The sequence below is a fragment of the Mauremys mutica genome, chromosome 7, assembly GCF_020497125.1.
Source record: "Mauremys mutica isolate MM-2020 ecotype Southern chromosome 7, ASM2049712v1, whole genome shotgun sequence".
Classification (NCBI taxonomy): domain Eukaryota; kingdom Metazoa; phylum Chordata; order Testudines; family Geoemydidae; genus Mauremys; species Mauremys mutica.
The window spans coordinates 123,591,879-123,600,840 of NC_059078.1; the positions used below are offsets into that span (position 1 = coordinate 123,591,879).

The 8,962-nt window shown below is 48.0% G+C and overlaps 1 protein-coding gene across 3 annotated transcripts in view; it reads left to right on the forward strand.

Annotated features, from left to right (window-relative positions):
* Positions 1-8,962, forward strand: part of LOC123373943 (inositol 1,4,5-trisphosphate receptor interacting protein) — a 40,977-nt gene that overhangs the window by 17,411 nt on the left and 14,604 nt on the right. The gene's annotated exons all lie outside the window — the stretch shown is intronic.

Here is an 8,962-nt window from a genome sequence, read left to right on the forward strand (position 1 = left end):
GAGGCATCTAAGTCATCGGACTCCAGGCAGTTGGTTCCCGTGCACGGATCCATAAGCAGAGAGAGGCACCTCCCTGAAGCCGGGAGTTAGGCACCTGTCTGAAGAGCGGGTCGGAGCTTAGGACACACCCTCTCCTCCGTATCTTCCAGTGGCTAGTGTAGGCAGCTCCCTGCCTAGCATGCTGGCTTTTGTGGATCTCGGTCGAAGGTGCCTCTCTGTCTCCCCATTCGCTGCATAGGGAGCCGAGGTGCCCAGCTCAGGCTTTGTGGATCACTGTGTTGTTTCTGTGCTTTTTTCCCCCCTATATACCTAAAAGTTGGCCCCATGATGCTCAGCACTGTCCCATCTACTCCCTTCATGGCCCCCAACCCTACCGATCGTTATTGAATAGGAAAGAGAGGCTCTTCGCTCTTGCACTCCTGTGCTGTCTCATTGGGATCCGGTGCCTGGAAGGCTCTTCTAAATTCATGTCTCTCCTCCTTACTATCTCCCCCTGCAGTTGCAGCCAGATTAAAGTGAGGGCAACCCCTGTAACTACGGAAAAGAAGGGGACACGGTGATCTAATATTTAGCCCTTGAAGGGCCTGAGCCAAGGCCCATAGGATAGCTCTCGTTGACTTACTTAGGCTTTGGATCTCAAGACTTCCTAGCCTGAGCACCATGCTTATTATTTGGTTTGAGAAACAGTGCCCAGCACAGAATGGAACAGCTGAGCACTGTTTGAATGACCCATATTTAACTAATGGACATGGCCAATCACCTGTCTACATAATTTCTCTGAAGTGTAACTTCCTAAGGGTACGTCCAGACTACCCGCCATATTGGCGGGTAGTGATCGATTTTTCAGGGATCGATATATTGTGTCTCATCTAGACATGATATATCGATCCCCAAATGCGCTCCCGTCGACTCCGGAACTCCACCAGGAGCGAGCGGCGATAGCGGAGTCGACACGGGGAGCCGTGGACATCGATCCCGTGCCGTGAGGACCCGAGGTAAATCGATCTAAGATACTTCGACTTCAGCTACGCTATTCACGTAGCTGAAGTTAGATCGATACTCCCCCTAGTGTAGACCAGCCCTAAGTCTCTGATGTCAAAAAAGTCCAGCCAGAGCATCACTCTCTGCCTCCCAGTAAAAGATCATGGTGGATCCTTTCCTGCATTGTTGCTCAGTATCCATTCATGCTTTCTGCTCCCCTTACCTCTGTTCTCTACCTTCTCCTGCTATTTGCTGAAATCAACCGATCCCCCCTACTAAGCTTTTCTAGCGCGTGTAAGTTCTTTAGGGCAGGTAGGTGCCTTTGGTGAAACAACCAGCATGCACTGGCAATGGCATAAAATCATCCACCCCTCTTAGACCTCTCTCTCTCTGGGTGCTAATTTGGCCCTATTCATAAACATCTTTAAAAGTGGGGGATGATCAATGAGAGAGGAGTCTGCCGAGGGATTTCCCTCACCTGCATGTGCATTTGTGACTGCAACAAAGCTGTGGTCGGATTTGGGTGGCAAGTCCAAGGAGCTGGGATTTTCCCACTGCTGTGGACTTCCCTGCAAAGCTGATTATAACTGGTCACTATAGGTCCAGAGCCACAATGGTATTTCCTAACTTCCATTGAATACCTCTGTGGCTCTGGGCCTGTGGATCGTATGCTGCACGACTCTTTGTAACAATCTGTGCCCTGATTAATTTCCAGCTATGGTAACTGCATTGTGCCTAACTAACTTCCCCCTCTTAACTTGCGGTTCTTCTTCTTCAGTTCTCTTTATGTTCTGCAGAATTCCATGCCGGAGCTAGCTGCATTTCTGGGGGCAGCGAGGTGCGGGGGAGCAGGGGGAAATGTCTCTTCTCTACAGCACAGAGGTAATAATAGGAAGTTTAGTGAATGTATGTAAACACCGTGAGATCTTTAGCTGATAAGTGCTTCAGGCAAAGTACTCGTTTCCAGAGGGGATCTGGAAATAAAAAATGCTGCTTCCACAGGGACCTGCTAGAAGGGCTTTCACTTTGGAGCTGTCACACTGGACAGTAAGTAAATCTCCTTTAAAATACTAATGAGCAATGCTGTAGGAAAACATTATGGGTTGCTTTTTTGGTAATGATGTTTTGTTATTTTTAAAATGGAAATCTGGACGTTTGGGTTGTGTGCTAATAGCACCAGGAGATGAACTGAATCAGCAAAGCCCACCTGGAAAAGCAATAACAAGATGATTTTATATAGGACCTTGATTTGGAAACGGTCTTGGCTTGTGTGTGCAGAAAAGGGGAGGTTAATGTTTGGCACTCAGTCTGGAACTACTCTTGGCTGGCTGCTGATACCATGTTGTCTCATGTCGTTTTTTGGATCCAGTTTTGTGAGAGGGGGTCCCCCCTCCCAGTCTTTGGTTGGAACGGCTGTTCTAATGCCAGCAAAGCAGTTTTCCAAGAGTATTTCTGGGCGCACTCTTCCCGTCTGCCAAGATCAAAGCCCTGAGAGTTAGAGCATTTGCCTTCTTGCCTGTAGCCGCTTCCTGCACATAAATGGGCTCTCGCATTTTTCATTATTACCCCTTTTTGGAGGTCACTTTTCTGGTTGAGCCAGCACATTAATCATATCAATGAGATTTTTACCTGGGGCAAAGATGCTCTTTCAATATATGCAGTGAGAGAACATTTTAAGCACCGCATTGCCACATGGACAGCTTGTTAAAAATCCACTCCCCTTTGGTGAGTGGAACGCTTGCCTTAGGGAGAACAAGAGCCAAAGACACCTGTTTCTGCAGAATTTTAGCTTTTTTAAAATGCACTTTCTAGCCCATGTGGTTGTGATGATCACGTTGTAAAGGCAAATGGAAGTGTAGCCTTCCTGAGCCTGTAAGAATAGGGTCAGGGTTCCTTCACGCAAGCAGAAACAGGGAGTGGTCGAGCCCTACATTTTCAGGTAAGCTAGCTCTGTAGTTAACTACCTCCTGCCCTGAATTGCACCAAGGAATGGTGGTGCTTCTAGTCTATAAAATATTTGATACATTGCTTCAGACAAAACAATGAAAATTAAATCCCATAGGGCCTAGGGTGACCAGACATGCCGATTAAAATCAGGACCGTCCCAATATTTAGGTGTTTGTCCTGCGTCCCGACCGATTTTTGGTTGGGATGCAATTTGTCCCGATATTTTGCCTTTTATTTTTATTTTTTTTGCTCCGCCAGCGGACACCCCCGCCCCCATGTGTCCTGATATTTTCGCCCTACATAGGGCCAGACCAACCCTGACTCCCACTGAGCAGTTAACTCGTGGCCTCCATGACTTTAAGATTAAGCTGGATAAGTTTATGGAGGGGATGGTATGATAGGATAACGGGTTTAGTCAACAGGTCAATAACGTGCCACACTGGTAATTAGTACAAAGGGTCAATGTTGGGATATTGTTAGCCTTTTCCAGAGGGTCTGGCTGGAGAGTCTTGCCCGCATGCTCGGGGTTCAGCTGATCGCCATATTTGGGGTCGGGAAGGAATTTTCCTCCAGGGTAGATTGGCAGTGGCCCTGGAGGTTTTTCGCCTTCCTCCGAAGCATGGGGCAGGGGTCGCTTGCTGGTGGATTATCTGCTACTTGAAGTCTTTAAATCATGATTTGGAGCATTCAACAGCAGAGTCAAGGGAGAGAATTAGTTCAGGAGTGGGTGGATCGGCTTATGTGGCCTGCATCTTGCAGGAGGTCAGACTAGATGATCATAATGGTCCCTTCTGATCTTGAATTCTATGATTCTATGTGTAGTCCCACTGAATTCATCGGGACCATGGCTTAGGTGAGTGACTGCTTAGCAGTGGGGAATGAGGTTTCACAGACTGGCCCATAGAGAGTAAAGAAGTTATCATTGTAAAGAGTAAATTATGGTCCATTATGAGAAGGAAATAGAACATAGATGCTGTGTGAATATGTTGGAATGTAGACAAAATTGGATGATATTCTCTCTTGAGACACAGTGGTCATGTAAAGAATGGGGTTTATAGACCTGAGGGACAGAGTTAAGGGTACTTGGGTGATCTTAAATTGGCATTATTGCCTGCCTTGAGTGCTAACTTGTGCAGCTTAATGTTTTTAATATAGCTTTTTCTGTGGAGGGATGTGTGTATACATACATACATACACATTAAGGGTAAAAAAATTTCAAAAGTAGACTTTGGCCATTTTGAAATTTTATCCATCTAACACAAGGCATCACTGAAATGCAGCCACTTCTGCAGTTACAGACTAGGGTGGGAAGGGAAGAATTTGACCTCGGTCCTTGCATGAATAGCTGTGGGCTCTATATATCTAGGGCACATAGGATCAATCAGCTGGTGTAAGAAAGCAATGATCTGTGTATATACATCAGCTGAAAATTTGTCCCTCTCTCTTTTAAGTCCTTCTGTAAAAGACCCTTGCATAATAAACCTGCCTGGTACTAAAGTGAGGTCAGAAGGTTTTGCCAGGATTTTAACCTGAGAGGCCTGATGGTAAAATGCTAAATCCAGGCTTTTGTTTGATGTTGGAGTTAAAGGAGTTCTCTAAAAACATTCCTTTCTGAGGCTGGCTGAGCTGCATTCTAGTTTCTTAATCATAGATTATTAGGGTTGGAGGGGACCTCAGGAGGTCCTCTAGTCCAACCCCCTGCTCAAAGCAGGGCCAATCCCCAGACAGATATTTACCCCAGTTCCCTAAATGGCCCCCTCATGGATTGATCTTACAACCCTGGGTTTAGCAGGCCAATGCTCAAACCGCTGAGCTATCCTCCCACTCCTTTCTTACTGATAAGCTGCTGCTTCAGATACTCAGAAGTTGGTGGTTGTGGCATCTAACTCAGAAGCAGCTACTGAAGAAAATGTAAAATACTAGAGACTTGATTGGAATCATACAGACCTTTTGGAATGTGGATTTCTGGCTCTGTCCTGGAAACTGTTGGATTCCTGTCTCCCACCTGGAATGGTAGCTTTTACTCCATTAAAACTCCATTAAACCGAGCTCAGAGGCCGCCCTGGCAATGTGGATTTTGGGCCCACTAGCGGGGACCCTGAAGTAATGACGCATCATTCCCATGGTGCTGTAAATTAGCCTTTAAACTACAGCGGGGGCGTGTCCTTGGGCTTCTGAACAAAGCCCTCCTTTCATGCATTCCTATTTATAAAGGAAGCGAGTGTTCATATTCACCACAGACATGTTCCTAATAAGAAACACGTGGCCTAATAACCCAAATGCTAGCACGCCCTTGCATTCAGTGCTTTTCACCATGGCAATGCATGTCACATCTCTTCTCTTCTGCAAATGATTCCTTGCAGAGCTTCCTTTCCCAACATTTATTTGAAACTCTCAGGGAAGGGGGAAGTGAAAGGATTTGTGGTGGTGGGAATGCAAAGGAGGAAACTGTCCAAGTTGTCCAGATAACTCCTGGCACCTTTTGCAATAGGTGTGCCCCTGTGCCACTCCACCATGTGAAATTGACTAGGAGCTGATGGCTCAGGGTGCAGAAGCAAGAAGCTGAATGAAATTGTGTGAGGGAAGGGTTATCTTGTTTACTTGCAAGCTTGCTTATTTTATCTTCTCGCTCTTACTGATTAAACTATTCTTTAGCTAACATATTTGTCTGTTTTCTGGGTTTATGATCACTGATTCAGGATGAGTATTTGGAAAAGATTACTGCTCCTGAAAGCGTTGGCACTGTTCCTCCAATAGGTTAGCAGGGCACTAGGCAATATGATATCAGGGCCTGATTCTACACACACTTCTACTGGGAAACAACTCCACTGAAGTCAATGGAGTTACACTGGTGTGTAATCAGTGAGAGAGGAAATTAGCCCATCAGATCTTAAAATCTCATCTCTCCTATTTGCTAGCTTGCTTTCCCCTTCATGTCAGCTGCAGCAGGACTCTAATGATCAGATTCTGATTAGTTATTTTAGCAGTGTATAATGCTAAGTGTTGGGATTTTTTTTATATACCTCTACCTCGATATAACACTGTCCTTGAGAGACAAAAAATCTTACCGCGTTATAGGTGAAACCGCGTTATATCGAACTTGCTTTGATCCGCTGGAGTGCGCAGCCCCGCCCCCTGGAGCACTGCTTTACTGTGTTATATCCGAATTCGTGTTATATTGGGGTAGAGGTATACCATTTTGTAAACTGGGATTCCAGTTCTCCTTTCAAGCATTGGTTTCCCGTTGTAATGATTCTTGCTACAATGGTCAATGTAAGTTGGAATTCAAATGATTGAGGAGAAACAACTGCAAATGGTTATTGAGATAATGCGACCATTTAAAAAGTTCCATATCTTGCAAAGCACCCGTGCCAGCCTTCATTTTGAGCACTGTTTATTAGCAAGATATTGGACCCTTAAAATTTTCAGGCCCCCTGATCTAAGTGTGCGATCTTGTCCTGTTTCAGGACTCAGTATGATGCACAAGGTCTTGGGCCAGTGTAATTCTCAGTCCCTGCCTCTGGCCTGTGATCCAAACAGCAGTGATGACAATGGGCATCTTTCCAATGGCTTCACTAGGCTTTGGACCAGGCCCTTAATGCAGAGATTCACACCACCACCTTAAAAATCCATAGTCAATGCAGGATCGGCCTACTTCTAGCTAGTATGAAAATAGGAGGTGATGACAGGGATGGAAGAAATAAGAGCGCTAAATCTACCATATTGCCAGTTCCCATAGACATGGGTGGGACACACTGGGGAGCCGGTGTAACAGTTAACACTTTACGGCAGGTTTGACTTTTTCCCTTTTTAAGAATTGCAGGTGAAGGGAGAGATTCTGTGTAGAAGATTGGGGCAATTGGGCCCTCTCTCTGTATTCCTAATGCAGACTGTGCTTCCCTTTCCCTGCCATGAGACTACCCTTCCTGCCGGATATCAGCTGTTGCTGCTTGCAGGGTGGAGTGGGGCAGAAGAGGGAGATCAGGGGAGAGATTTCCTTAATGGGTCCCAATGTGGACATCAAACTGGAGACGGGGGAGCATGTGCGCAATGGCATTGCCCTTTCCATGTAGCTACTGTTACGGGGCCAGCCAATAAAACAGCAGGGGGTTGCTGTAACTTGCTACCATCTGTGCTGATGAAAGATTGCATGAGGTGAGGATGACTCTTGTGATCACTTCTGCCCAATTCGGTGAACTAAAGGGGGAGCTGTCCAGGCCAGTGGGTCAAAAGTTTTTGGCCTAATTGTAAAAGTTTGAATTGTTCTAGATCAACAGCACGAATTTATGTGACTTAAAAAGCCAAGCCAAGCTGTTCTCTGGCAGTGACTCTACAACAGTAGAATACGTTGTTGGGATGGGTGGGAGCACACATGACTTCCTGCCCCACCGTCTGTGTTTGTAGCGTAGAGGTTGTAGATCGGCAGCACAGTGAAATGCTATAAAAATCATCCTGAGCACTTTCTGGGGAGCTAAGGCTTCTTGCAACATGTCTCTGCTAGCCTGCTCCGTTCTGGTGAGCAGGCCACAGTCGAAAAACCGACAACTCAACAGTGGTTAAACAGCTGGTGTGCTAAGACCACTGTCTATTACACTGACTAATATTGTGTCCTTGTACTCTCCCATCTGTCTTTATCCACCTATGGCAGAGGTGGGCAAACTTTTTGGGCTGAGGGCCACATCTGGGTGGAAAATTGTATGCAGGGCCTGGGCAGGGGGTTGGGGTGTGGGAGGGGATGTGGTGTGCAGGAATGGGCTCAGGGCAAGGGATTGGGGCAGAGGAGGAGTGCGGGGTGTATGAGGTGGGATCAGGGAAGGTGGTTGGGGTGCAGAGTGCAGGAGGGGGCTCAGGGCAGGAGTGTGGACTGTGGGAGGGAGCTCGGAGTTGGGGTGCAGGAGGGCTGCGGGGTGTGATGAGGCTCGGCAGGGGGTTGGGGTGCAGGAGGGGTGCAGACTGCAGGAGGGGGCTCAGGGCAGGGGGTTGGGGTGCAGGGGGGTGAGGGGTGTAGCAGGGGGCTCAGGGCAGGGAGTTGAGGGGTGTGGTGCAGGAGGGGATCGGGCTCTGGGGTGGCAGCGGCGCGCACCGGGGCCAGGGCAGGTTCCCTACATGCCGGCCCCGGCCCCACGCCGCACCACTCCGGGAAGCAGCCAGAACCAGTTCCCTGCATGGCCCCTGGGGGAGGGGGGTCACCTGGCTCCGCATGCTGCCCTTGCCATGGAACCTCCCCCGAAGCTCCCATTGGCCGCGGTTCCCCGTTCCCGGCCAATGGGAGCTGCGGGGGGCAGAGCCTGGAGACAAGGGCAAGGCATGGAGCTCTCTGCCCCCTCCTGCCCCTGTGCCGCAGGGACGTGGTGCCGACTGCTTCTGAGAGCGGCGCGGGGACCACAGGGGGCGTGGGGCGGATCCAAAGCCCTGATGGGCCGGATCCGGCTCGTGGGCTGTAGTTTGCCCACCCCTGACCAATGGTCTCTGGTCTTATACTTGGATTGTAAACTCTTTGGGGGAGGGGCTGTCTTTTTTTCTTCTATCTGTACAGTGCCTAGCGTAATAAGGTCTTGGTCCTTGACTAGGGCTCCCAGGAGCTACCTCAGTACAAATAATTAATACTTCCACTGGTGCAAATGGTGCCTAGATGCCATGGTGAGCAGTGACTTGGAAATACCTCCCTAGATTGCGCATGTGATGGTGAGATTGTATGTTGGATCGAAAATCTAATAGGTTCTCTGGGGTTTGGCCACGTGCTCCTGAGTGAGTGGGTGTTCTCTGCTTGAGTCAGAAGAAATGAGCTGTCTCTTCTATGGGTTTTATTCTTGTAATGGAAGCTATTAAAATGTATGTATGTATCTATAGATGAAATACTGGGACTGTTCTCTTTTGAATGACTTCCTGGAGCTGCCTGGGATCTATTAGAGCAAATAGCAGAGCCGGATTAGCGTCTGAGTCAGTCTGTTTAGGGGAAGGAGGGGCTGCCTTGTCCTGCATCCAGGATGAACATCAACATTTCCATGAAAATATCTGATTGTGCTACTGGGGG